This window comes from Lynx rufus, unplaced genomic scaffold (genome assembly GCF_022079265.1).
Source record: "Lynx rufus isolate CCGP_SWC_20201006 ecotype Redwood Valley unplaced genomic scaffold, mLynRuf1.p SCAF_4, whole genome shotgun sequence".
Taxonomy (NCBI): domain Eukaryota; kingdom Metazoa; phylum Chordata; class Mammalia; order Carnivora; family Felidae; genus Lynx; species Lynx rufus.
Window position 1 is genome coordinate 138,274,817 of NW_025814856.1, and position 10,512 is coordinate 138,285,328.

The 10,512-nt window shown below is 32.5% G+C and overlaps 1 pseudogene; it reads right to left on the reverse strand.

The window, feature by feature from the left end:
* Nucleotides 1-5,477: 5,477 nt before the first annotated feature.
* Nucleotides 5,478-6,052, reverse strand: LOC124525155 (60S ribosomal protein L9-like; annotated as a pseudogene).
* Between the last annotated feature and the right edge of the window lie 4,460 nt (nucleotides 6,053-10,512).

Below are 10,512 nucleotides of genomic sequence, written 5' to 3' on the forward strand. Positions count from 1 at the left end.
TTTATCCTTATTATTCAGGGGAATATTTATGTAGCAGTACAGATTCACCATTCTTTTTCCCTTAAAAGTGTAACTGAAAATATTAATTAGAAAGGTTTCCATTTATTCCTAACTGATGTTTATCATCAAAGATATAGTAACATTTTGGGGAGAGGCATTACAGTGTAGCACTTAAGAGAATCCAATCGTATTAGATTCAAATTGATATGACTCCTTGATCTGCCACTTTCAGGTTGTGTGACTTTTGACAGTAACCAGTACATTGTTTGTCTTCATTTTGTCAACTTTCAGATGGAGAAATATTGGAGAACATGTACTGAGTTTGCTATGATGAGTAAGTGAAATGATATATGCGAAGAATGTATAATAGAACCTAACTTAAAGTACAAGATTGATATTTATTTTATTTTTTTAATTTCACAAACAAATCTTTGCAAGATACTATAAGCCAAAAAAATAAATGAAATAAAATAAAATAAAATCCGTGTTTGTCTAAATAGGGAAAATGAATGATTAAGTTGCTTCCATTATTGCAGACAGATGCAACAAGTGAGAGCAATTGAAATGATTGCTCATATTTTTTTGTGCTGTGTATTTTAGAACATTTGAGAATTAAATCAAATAAAAACATCAAGTCACAGTTCCAATATAATAAATTTGAGAATGTGAAGATATTATATTCATTTTGTTCCAGGTATCATATAGGTATTACTGAAATAACCATTATTCTAAAACAAAATTGGTTTAGAACCATATCTCAGATCATCACTGAATCTTCACAAACAGTATCCTGACTTAAAGATTGTTTTTATATCCCCCAACAGTATCAACTTGTGAATCAAGCTCATTTTGCCCCCAAGTCTATTTTTCTTCAAAGAGCTTTTTAAAGCCTGTCCAGATTAATCAACAAGGGAAACAGCACTGATCAATAGACTGAGAACATTTAATAAATGTTTTAAAGACTTGTTAGTGAAGCTTAAAAAGCTGGTCACTGAAATATTAAGATAATTTTTTAGAATGTCTTTTATTTACAACAGACAGTTTAAAAAAATTGGCCTGGAACTCTGTAACAAGCCTCACCACAACTTACTGATGATGTAAGTCCAACACAACAAGAATTTTATTCTCTAAATTTTGTTAAATGGTTGTAATCTTGTTCACAAGAACTTAATATTGAAAAGGATATTGAAATCAAAGTGTGTAAGAAACAGAAATAAAGGATAAAAATAGTAAGGGAACGTTTAAGAAAGGGGAAAAATAATAGTGTTAGAAGACAAGTAGTGGGAGCAGGAAGAAAAGAAGGCAGAAAAAAAATAGCTCTTGGGAGTTGTTTCTACTGAAACTAACCCCCTCATTGAGTTTGCCATTGTAAGACTTTTGAATCAGAGAACAAAATAAAACAAACAGATAGTTAACTTAGATTATAAGGGCTTCTAAAGTTCCTTGGATTCACAAAGAATTCTTATTCTTGTCACATAAAACAATTTATCAGGGGGCATGGGCACTATCACCAGTCCAAATTCTAATGGATTCACATTTAAGTGTCCTTAGAGAGGCCAGCAAAAACATACAAATTCTGCCAAAGGAATACACTGATAGATTTTGTATGAAGTGTTTTCTTTTGCATAGTTAACATGTATTTGAAAATAATTTATTATTATTCCAAGTTATTTTCTAATTTACTTTTATCTAGGTCAGTAAAAATGTTATAATAAAGGATATAATATAAAACAAAACCTTCACCTATAACACTGCAACTGTAGAATACAGGTTTCTACCAGATACCTTAATTTGTTACATTGCTACAGATATAAGACAAATTTTACATCAGATCCCATGTGGGTATATTTATGTATGTATACATGTGTGCACGTTATTTGTGTATATGTGCATATGTATATCTCTAATAGAGGGCAAGTTTGATCTACTCAATTCTTACTCCAGCTATATTTTTGAATCCTTATGTTGAGTTTGACTATATACTATATGAGAATACAATGGCCAAAAAAAAATGTCTTCTACTAATAGAACTTACAGTCTAGAGGAAGAGAGGAATATTAACTTAGGTGTAAAATAACAAGAATTAGAAGTGCAATGAAGAAAATATACAGAATTTCATGAAAGTCTGTAAGAGAATGCATGACTAGCATGAAGGAGTAGCAAAAACTACGATGAGTAAATTATATTTTAGTAGAGATAATAAGGATTACAAGTTAACAGGCAAGGATATGACATGCAGGGGTGGAAAAAGCCCAAGTGTAAGAATCATGGCAATTTTGCAGGACTAAAAGAAAGTCAGTGTGGATAAAATACAAGTACATAGTGGAGATGGATGTGAAGCTAGATATGAAAAAACCATACTATGAGTGGGATTGCATTTTTGATGGAATACTTTTGGAAAACTAGCATCTTAAGAAAATGGATTCTACTCAACACATGATCCAGTACACCCCTCTATTTCTTGATATCTTCGTCAACCTTTTGATTTTAGCCTATAAAATTTGAAGGTATTTTGTCAGATTTAACCCTAATGATTTTATATGTTGATGCTATTATCAATGGTAACTTTTATTTTAATTTCTAGTGCATTGCTAGTATATAGAAATAAAAAGCCTGATGTTATGGGTAGATACTGTATTTAGCAATTTTGCTAAATAATTTACTTTGTGAAGAGTGATACTTAACAAGGTTCTTGTTTATCTTTTTAAAATTGTATTTTCTTGCGTTTTGTTGTGTTAATCCGAATGCCAGTGATTTGTCATAGAATCAATATAATTTGCTGGATCTGTAATACCAGAGTATCTCCCTCACTCCACTTGGGCAAAGCCACCTACAAATCCAATCTCCCCAGTTTAAGTATATCTGTGGTTCCTAGCAGGTGTCCTTGTAAGTCACAGCTCGTCCTAGATTTTAGTTAGTGGCCTTATGATCCTCAAGCTTCTTTCTCCAAATACAAACTAAGCAGAGAATTAAGCATTTATCCAAACTTCTATTATAATGCAAATAGCTCTGGAAAATTTCTCACACTCAGTTAAAGTAGGGGAAAAAATAGAATCTTAAACAGATCTTAATGGGAAAAGTCTTGATTGAATTAGCTAGCTGCTTTATCTTCCTATTCCACTTTGTGGTTTGAAACCTAAAATGTACTGGTGTTTTAAATTGTCACAGAAATTTGATAGTGAAAACGTCTGCTCTAGAGAGAAAACAAATGAGCTTTTGAGCTTTTGATTTTTTTTTTTAGAAACAGCATCAATGACTATTACCACCCAATAAGATTATGACTTAGTAGCTATATATGTAATTATTTATGTGAAACTTAAAGCTTTCAACACATGGACAAAAATCTAAAGGTTTTACAATGTGATTGCTACAAGATTTCTTATTTCTCCAACTCATTGAGAATAATAGAAATGTTCATCATCTAGCACTGAAAGTTAAGGGTTCTTTTAAACTCAAGATGCACACGCAACCTATTATTTAACTTTATCATTATTATTTAAAGCTTAAATATAGCAGATCTTGCTGGCAGCATTCTATTATAGGCACAGTTTCTCAAGAGTTTATGACTCAATGGTTTGAATTCACATAAGAACAAAATAGCACATAAAGTTGCCAGCCTGTATTTAATTTGTTTTCTAAAAAGGAATTAAATGGGTTATTTTTTGAAACAAATAGTACAGAGGATATATAAATTAATACATATTTTTCAAAGATCCATATTTTATTGTCACAGAAAATGAAACAGGTTAATATTATAACATCGATATTTCTCTCATTTAAATTCAGTCTCAATTGCAATTCTATGTAACTAAGTTTTAAATCATTATAATCACTATGATTATTAATAGTAATCTTAAAAATGATATTCTGCACAATATTATACCCTTAACATATATTTAAAAGGACATAAGGTAGACACTGGTAGAATTACTATTCATCAGAAATACTTGAGATCTTTACAAAAAAGGGCAGCAAATAGCTGAAAGAAACTTGTAATTTTATAAATCAAAACATTAGTTAAATATACTGAGAGAGTTGTATAAAAATTTTTTATCATGTTTTCTGCTGTGTGAAAAAGTTCCATTTATTGATATAATATTTTATTTTACTGTGACTTAAAAATGTGACAGAATAATTAAGAAAAATATAGACCTTCATTATTATGATATAGAATGTGGTATAATACATCTAGCTGTGATGCATTACACAGGATAATTGTTGATGGCATTAGAGGTATTCATCCAGTCCCACAAAATGTTGTTGCTAGGATGGCATTACACTATGGTCTATGAAAATCACTATAAATAAATAAAGATTATTAAAACACACACACATAAACATGAAGGAAAAGCTCTTCGAAAAGATCAATAAGAGTGATAAGACTTTAGGAAGTCTGATCAGAAAACAAATGAAAACAAAACAAAACAAAAACAGAAAGAGAGAGGAAACAATGACAAAGACACTACAGACAACACAGGTATCAAAAGGATAATAAGGGAATAATAGTATCTCTACATATCCAGATTCGACAATGTAGATGAAATGGGCCAATTCCTTGAAAAGTGCAACTAACACAATTCATCCAACATGAAATAGATAATTTCATGGCCTTATAACTATTAACACATAGAAACCATAATTTTTAGAACTCCCTAAAAAGAAATCTGGCTCTGGTGATTCCCTGGAGAATTCTACAAAATATTTTAAAAGAATTAAAAACCAATTCCATATCATTCCTTCCAGAAAATAGAAAAGAAAAAAAAGAAAACCTCTTTGCTTACTAAATCTGTAAATCCAGTATTATCTGACTTCAAAACCAGGCAAAGTCAGTAAAAAATTCTAGAAGATAAAATAGTAAAAATTGATGATCTAGACTTGATGAAGAGTTTTTATACATAACATTAAAATCACAATCAATAAAAAATAATAACTGATAAACAGGGCTTCATCAAAATAAAAATTTTACTGTGCAGAAAACCCAGTGAAAGAGATTAAAAGACAAGATATAGACTGGGACAAAACAATTGCAAACCACATAAGCAACAAAGGAAACATATATATGATATATATAACTATATATTATATATATATGACTGATATATTTACACATTTGTGTGTATATATATATATATATATATATATACGTATATACACAGTACGAAAGTCAAACGTATCCAACAGTACATATCCCAACAGTACGAAAGTCAAACAAGTCCAAATAGAAAATGTGCAAGAGACATGAAGGAATATTTTTTTTCCTCCTATGAAGTTTTGCTAGAAAAACTCCTATTCCTTCTGTTATTGTTCTTAACACACTACAATTTACTTTTGAATGGTTTACTTGCCAAATAGTTGGAAAGGATTATTGGTTTAAGAAAAGCCCCAATCAGCAGAGATTATTATATCTTTAAAATACCACAAGTAAGTCTGAAAAGTTATCCGGCATCTTGCTGTTTCTGTAGCTGGACAACTTACATCTATTCATCAGCCTGCTGAACTGTTCCCTTTGCAGAAACATAGATTTTCCAAAAATTTTCTACATCCTTGTTTTTAGCTGTTGTGGCTTGCTGAATCAAAGCAGCTGAGTTTGATACAAGTTCAGTGTCATTTCCTTCAAGAATTAATTCCTCTTTCTGGGCTTGAAATACTGAACAAGCAACACCTGCCCTCAGCTGAACCCTGCAGATGTATTTTTCACCCGAGAAATTCTGGATTTCAATAAGAGAACCCTTCTCCTGAATAACAACATTGATGGGGAAGTGAGCATACACAGGCCTCATCTTGTAACAGAAGCACAGTGTAATGCCCTTGACCGTGTTCTGTACGTGACCACAGAAAGCATCAATACTAGCCAGTTCTTTTCCATCTTCCACCATTTGTCACCTTGGAGCCTCTTCTGTTTCTTTCCAAGGAGATTGAGTTCTACATTGATGTGATGGAAGTCCCTTTGCAGGGTTCCTCTGGGGCCCTTCACAATAACAGTACATCCCTTTAGAATGATGTCAACATTTTCTGAAATGTCAGCAGTCTGATTGCTGAGAATGGTCTTCATTCTCACAGTAGATGTAGCAAAGAGCAACACGAAGGAATATTTCATTGATAAGTACATGTGCATGGCTAATAAACACATGATAAACTTTTCAACATCATTAGCCATCAAAAAATACAAATTAAGTCAGTGTTGAGACATCACTACAAACCTATTAGAACAGCTAACAGAATAAAATGAAACAGTGGCAGTATTAAATGGCAATGAGATGCAGATAAACTAGATCTTATGCATTGCAGGTGGGATGCATGTTCAGTGGTACAGCTACTCTAGAAAATATTTTCACAATTTGTTTAAAGCTAAGCATGCATTTACCATATGACCCATATGCGTTTATCAAATGGTCTCCTACAGTTTATCTCAGAAAAATGAAAACCTACGTCCACACAGATACTTGTACATAATTGTTTATAACAGTTTTATTTGCAATAGCAAAAAGTGGAAACATAAAAATGTCTCTCTGTTGTACATCCATACCATGAAATACTACTGATAAATAATAAGTGTTTATTTGTCAGTAACATGCAACAAATTGTATGGATCTCAAAGACATGTTGAGTGGAAAAACTTAGTTGCACGACGTGTGATTCCATTTATATAGCATTCTTGAAATGACAAAATTATAGAGATGAAAAATACATTAGGTCTTGCCAGCTGTTAGAAGTGGTCAACTGGGCGCAGGTTTGATTATTAAAAAAGAACCATGAGGGGGTGCCTGGGTGGCTCAGTCGGTTAAGCGTCCGACTTCGGCTCAAGTCATGATCTGGCGGTTTGTGAGTTTGAGCCCCGCGTCGGGCTCTGTGCTGACAGCTCAGAGCCTGGAGCCTGCTTCGGATTCTGTGTCTGTCTCTCGGCCCCTCCCCTGCTCATGCTCTGTGTCTCTCTCTCCATAATAAATAAATGTTAAAAAAAAATTAAAAAAAAAAAAAGAACCATGAGGGAAATTACTGGGGCATGGAATAGTCCTGTATCTACACTGTGCTATTGATTACACAAATCTACATTTGTGACAAAATGTCACGGAATTACACACATACATCGTTCCAATGTCAAAATTTCTATTTTTGATATTGTATTATAATTATGTGAGATGTAACCAGTGGGGGAAACTGGGTGAAGAGTAAGAGTCTTCTCTGTATTATCTTTACAACTTCTTTGGGTATTGATTATTTCCAAAATTAAAGTTAAAAGGCAAATAAAAAAGTTAATACAGAAAGAAAACCAAATTAACCTGCAAAATCTTACACAGCTGGAATTGCTTTTTTATTTTTATATTTTTTAATGTTTATTTAAAAAATTTGAGAGAGAGCAAGAGGGAGCCAGCTCAAATGGGTGGGGCAGAACGAAAGGGAGACACAGAAACCGAAGCAGGCTCCAGGCTCTGAGCTGCCAGCACAGAGCCCGACGCGGGGCTCAAACTCACAGACCGCGAGATCATGACCTGAGCCTAAGTTGGACTCTTAACCATCTGAGCCACCCAGGCCCCCCTGCACAGCTGGGATTGTAATTGCAGTGCTCTTTCAAAGATATTTCAGATATTTCAGAGGTTTGCAGCAGTTGAATAATTAAATAAGACTTACTGGATCCCGAAACCATTATTAAACTATGTGTTAACTAACTTCATTTTAAATTAAGAAAAAAATGGGATGCCTGGGTGGCTCAGCCGGTTGAGCATCTGACTTTGGCTCAGGTCATAATCGCATGGTTCATGAGTTCAAGCTCCGCATAGGGTTCTGTGCTGACAGCTCAGAGCCTGGAGCCTGCTTCAGATTCTGTGTCTCCCCCTCTCTCTACCGCTCCCCTGTTTGCGCTCTCTCTCTCCCTCTCTTTCTCAAAAATAAAAATTAAAAATTAATTAAAAAAATATTGATTGAATATGTGAACTTCAAAAGGATTATTTTCTTAGCATTGTTTTGGAATTTCATAGAATTATGAATAATCATTACATATTGTGTCAAATATTTCTATTATTAAAAAAGTATCAGTTGATCTTTAATTATGACAATCACAACTGGAAATGTACTAGTATTCTTTTTTACTGATTTTTTAAAATAAATTTAAACAGATCATAGTAAAAATTAAGTCCATGCATTTTCCTGTGGAAATCACATTGGCAACAATTTAATAAAATATTTAAAGATGCAACATTTATCTGGAAACAAAATAATCAATAAATCCAAATCAGAACAACATATTTATAAATATATTAACTCAAGGATTAAAAGTCATAACACACTAAAGACAACACAGATGCTGCACTAAAAAATGCAACATGCATCATAAAATGCAGAGGGACTCTTAATATTTGTGTGAATGCGCATGCAGATAGGAGCTTTGTAACATTGCCAAGCATTGTGTGACAGCTGGTCTTAGCAGAATGCTGAATAAAATCTTTAATGTAACTTTCTGTTATTTGCTTTTCTTTTCTTTTCTTTTTTTTTTAGGAAATGAATATCAAATGTCTATAATGCTAATAATTATCTTAATAGATTAATAGTGAGTTACTCATGCTAAAAGTGAAAATCTGTGGGATTCATGTCATTGCTTATAACAATTGAAGTAGTAATGCACATTTTTGTATCTTAGCCATTTGGAAAAACATTCTTCTGTCCTCTCTATTTTATGACCCTTCATAAGTGATGGGCTGCTTTCTTATGTTTTGGAGGTTTAGATGCTGGCGAGGTCACACAAGCGGAAACTAATTAGCAGGCTTGTTTCTTAAGGGAGAATTGAAGTGTTGTCACGTGAAATAAAGGTTCTGCCTTCATACACTCGGGTTCTACTAGTCTTGAAATGCTGACTCAGGACACAGAATGGGTATCAGAGAACAATAATAATAATAATAACAACAACAATACAAAGTAGATCTCCTACCATATTCCATCATTGGACTAAATACTTCATACATATAAGCTAATTTAATCTTCACAACATCCCTATGATGAAATAGCAATTGCCATTTTTTTTTTAATTTTATAAGTGAAGAAACTAACAGGACAGAGATACTCTCACAACTGTTTTCGAAAATACACATTTTATATAGCATGTACCCATTTTTTAATTTTTTTTTAATTCTTTACATTTTTACATTGTTTTTTTATTTGGTTTTGCTTTTTGTGTTTTTGTTTTGTTTTGCCATTTAAAACATCAATCCTTTGTTTATCACAGAACATTTTAGATAGTAAGTCATGTATTCAGTATTTAGTCATCAAAGTACCTTTTGTGTCCCTACTAAGTTTGCCTCAGACTGTGTCCTTGGGGTGCCTTATGGTTCTTTAATCTAAACAATTCATGTGTAATGTGCTCATAAAAACGTATGTGAAAACTGAAATGTCTTGAATATAAGAATGAAGTCCAGTGGAAATTACAGTTGATCTGGTACAAGTTTGTTTAATATGTAGTCTGAGCATTTTCTCTACTTGGATGATTTCCTGTCTCTTTTAATGCTTTTTGACTATTATCTCAGTTTACAGTCTTTTCTTCCTAAGAATTAGAATGTGAGCTTGGGGCGCCTGGGTGACTCAGTCGGTTAAGCATCCGACTCTTGATTTCAGCTCAGGGCATGATCTCAGGGTTTGCAGTTTGTGAGTTCAAGCCCCGCATCGGGCTCTGCACTGGTGGTGTGGAGTCTGTTTGGGATGCTCCCTCTCTCTCTCTCTGCCCCTTCCCTGCTTGCTCTCTCTCTCTCTTTCAAAATAACTTTCAAAAAAAACTTAAAAAACTTAGAAGGTGAGCTTCAACATACTCTTAAGAACAAAGACAGGGGAAAGGAGAAGGGATTTGTTCTATTTTCTACTTTCTGAGACCTATGTATTCTGTTTTCTAGCATCCAATACAAACAACTCTGTTTTCACAAATGAATCTATTCCTGTGTCTAATCAGTGCCCACACTATCAAACTTTTGTTTAGCAAGAACTCTAATAATCTTACTTTGTGAAGACCTAAATAATAATTTTATATAATTATGGAGTTTATCATCTCGATATAGGGAATAAACATTCTATCTTAAGAAAAGTTATTTTAATTATGTAGGCAATTTAATGTATTAGATACATTTGTGTGAATTAAAGCTTTCAAATATATTTATATAATTATATACTTATTTTAAATACCAGCATGATTAAATTATGATATATGAACTTTAAATATGATTATTCATTAAAAGTGAAAAAGATATAGAAAAGTCCTTTAAAATAACTACAACTTAATGTTACTTGCTTTCCCCTCCCTAGTCTGAGAAGAAGAAGAAAAAAATTTATAAATTGTTTTCAAATGCTTTGGTAGATTATTTAGCATCAATTACATTTATTGTTAGTAATGTTTTCTCAGTTTATATGGACATGGTTTATAGGGAAAATCACATTTTATATTAATGTTTGCAAAGAAATCAAAAAGCCTACCTCAGTAATGATATAACATGTTCATTTATTGAAATAATGATGATGGCAATTTTAGAAATAATT